The sequence below is a fragment of the Triticum dicoccoides genome, chromosome 5A, assembly GCF_002162155.2.
Source record: "Triticum dicoccoides isolate Atlit2015 ecotype Zavitan chromosome 5A, WEW_v2.0, whole genome shotgun sequence".
Taxonomy (NCBI): Eukaryota; Viridiplantae; Streptophyta; class Magnoliopsida; order Poales; family Poaceae; genus Triticum; species Triticum dicoccoides.
Window position 1 is genome coordinate 568,109,872 of NC_041388.1, and position 3,290 is coordinate 568,113,161.

Here is a 3,290-nt window from a genome sequence, read left to right on the forward strand (position 1 = left end):
GCGGCGACCGGCGGCGGCTGCGGGAGGCGGCTCCAGGAGGCGGCTCCGGGCGCGGCGACCGGCGGCGGCTATGGGAGGCGGCTCCGGGCGCAGCAGGGCGGCTCCTGCGACTAATGGCGGCGCGAGGCTGCGAGAGGAATGACTGGGCGGCGAACGGCACGGGAGGAGGATGGGTCGAGAGAGGTCGAGGAGGGGGCGAGAGACGTGCGGGGAGGAGGAGGCGAGAGGGGTCGTGCGGGGAGGAGGGGAGAGGTCGTGCGGCTGCGGTCGTGGGCAGGCAGCGGTTTTTGTTTAACGACGGGCAGATTAGCGATCGATGGATTCTAGTGGCGTAATGCGTGGTTGGTAGTGTTAAACACCGGAAGATTAAGAGCCATTAGATGTTGATGATGGATGGATGTGATTGTTTGGATCTGCCTCTCTCTTTCTTTTATAGTGGTAATAGATAAAAATTTTGGAGCCCCTAAAAATTATGGGCCCTGTGCGGGCCACACACTCTATAGACCTATGGGCCCGGCCCTGCCATAAATATGTACAGCAAAGGTCGAACAATTTATTAAAAAATGTGTGTGTGTTTTTCATTCTTCCGCAATACAATAAGAAGTCCATGCCTAAAGCTCTTTTGAGTATATTGATTATTAGAAAGTATAGAATATACTAGGATTTGATCCTGCCTTGTCTTGTACTTTAAATTGATCTTTGTACTTCTATATATATGCCCACGGGGCTCAAGTAATATGACGAACTATTTCATCAAACTCGTCTCTCCCTTCTAATATGATATCAGCCTAATCGATAACAAACCCTAACCGCCGCCGCTTTCGCACCCGCGCACCGCCCCCGGGGCGGTTGGCCTCCATGACCGCCGCCGGGGCCGCGCCGCCCGTACCTAGGGTTCGTCTGCCGGTCGTGTTGACCGACTGCCTTAGAGAGTCTTTTTCCCGAGCACTTGCTTTGTTTTTTTTCGCTCCCTCGCCGATGGTTTCGGCGTTTTCTTTTTAGTCTTCCGATCTACGATCGGTTTGCATCGACCTCCGCACGCCTCTACTCCAACATCGGCACAACTACGCAGCTTCTTCTCCGACACGAGGGTCTGGCGCGACATGCAGCAGCCTGGAACGGCCGCGGTCCGCGCATCGGTCGACGTGCACAGCACCTGGGTCGCGCTGTATGGCGCTGGTGACCAAGCTAGCCATGCAAGGCACGGCCAATGTGTTGCACTAGTACACGCCACACGGGACGCATCATCCTCCGAGAAAAAGATGCACCTGGTTGCAATCGAGCTGGATGGAGACGACGTGGAAGGAGGATCCCGATCCAATCAAGGTGACGATGGTTGGCGCAGAACGACGCGAGCGACCGATGCACGGACGGCGGCCGTTCCGGGCTGCACCGACCATCGCGCCACCGTTGCGTCGCCCCCTCGGGCCGTAGCGAGCGTGGCACGCGGTCACGCTGCCGTTCTGAGTCGTTCCCGCGGTTGCATCGACTCGGGTTTCGTTGCTGCGCCGCCTCCCGGGCCGTCGCGCAGCGACCTGTGGTCACTGCCGCCGCCCTAAGGTCTTTCTGCCATCGCCCCGACATGCCTGCCGTCGTTGCGTCGCTCTTCGGATCGTCGTAGTGTCGCGGTCCGCGGTCTACTTCATCGTCCCCGCGCTTCGACTTCCTGTGGTATATGTCGCGCCATCTCCCTTGGCGCGGGAACGCCACTGTCCGCGCTGGTCTTCGTCACGATGTTGGGTTCTTCGCCTCCTTCGAGCATCGCCGTCGCGCTCCTACCTAGCCGTCACCGTCGCTGCTCTTCGGTCGCCGCCGCCGCAGCCGCCTGTCCACCCCCTTCGTCTTCGTCCAGCACCAGCCCGTCGCCAGCGTCACCGTCATCTACCTCGACCACTTCATCTACTCCGACAACCGCGGGCGACATCGGCCCCGCGTCGATTGGCACCGCAACCGTCGTCGAGTCCTTCTCTGTTGGCTTCTCTGACTTTTTCGACATGGCGTACAGCTGGTGCAGGTCCCATTCTACGCATGCCTGGTGCTGGCAACACCGAAGCATGCCTTCGTCCACGACGTGTCCCGGACCTGTCAAGTCTGGTGCGGCGCTTCGTCAACTTCGTCTTCGTTCGTCTACGTATGCCCGGTGCTGGCAACACCGGTGCGTGCCTTCGTCTACGATGTGCCCCGGGCTTGGCAAACCCGCTGCGAAGCGTCATCGACAATATCTTCTTCCCGGCGCACCACTACTTGACACCACTGGGCCCATGACTAACTCGACGCCTCTTTGCGCCCGCAGCTCCACGGTGACTTCCTCGACACCGGCCACCCCGACTCGACATCAACCACGACATTTTTCACAGGGCTACCTTCACCATGGCTCCACCACCCACGCTCTCGGCTACCTCGACAAATGATACGTCTCCAACGTATCTATAATTTTTGATTGTTCCATGCTATTATATCATCTGTTTTGGATGTTTAATGTGCTTTGTTATGCACTTTTTATATTATTTTTGGGACTAACCTACTAATCAAAGACCCAGTGCAAATTGCTGTTTTTTTTTGCCTATTTCATTGTTTCGCAGAAAAGGAATATCAAACGGAATCTGTTGGGGATATAACTATTGAGCATAAACCGCCCTGGAGGGGCCGGGTTATGCCCATAGTGAAGCACCTGTATTGAAGCCCATGAAGACAAAACGGATGGTGCTTTAGTAAAGAAACGTAATAACAAGACTCAGGGCCCAGGGATGGGTTAGAGCCCATAAATGTAAACCGCCATAAGGTGTATGACTTGTATTGTACGTTAGGAAAGAGTAGATATCGAGCCGGGCATGATTATGAGCCGGCCGGGATTCTGTAAACCGACTGAGCATCAACCTGTGTATATAAAGGGACGACCGGGCGGCGGTTTAGGGACAAGAAACAAGAGGTCGAGAGCCGGGTCAAGCGTATTCGCTCCCCGTTCATCGAAACCCTAGCAATTCCAATCACAACCGGACTAGGCTTTTACCTTCATCGTAAGGGGCCGAACCGGTATAAACTCCTCGTGTCCTTTGTCCTGATTAACCCCTTTAAGTTAACCTCAACACGATGGCTCTACGACTAAGTCCTCACACTAGGACATCTGCCGTGACAATTCCACGACAGTTGGCGCCCACCGTGGGGCTATCGCACGATGGTTTTGAGTTCTTAAAGGGCAGCTTCGAAGGGATCAAGGGATACGCCATGGGCCGAATGACCAAGAGTCCCCGTGGCAGGCTCTACATCGACAACGCAGGCTGGGGCCCTGA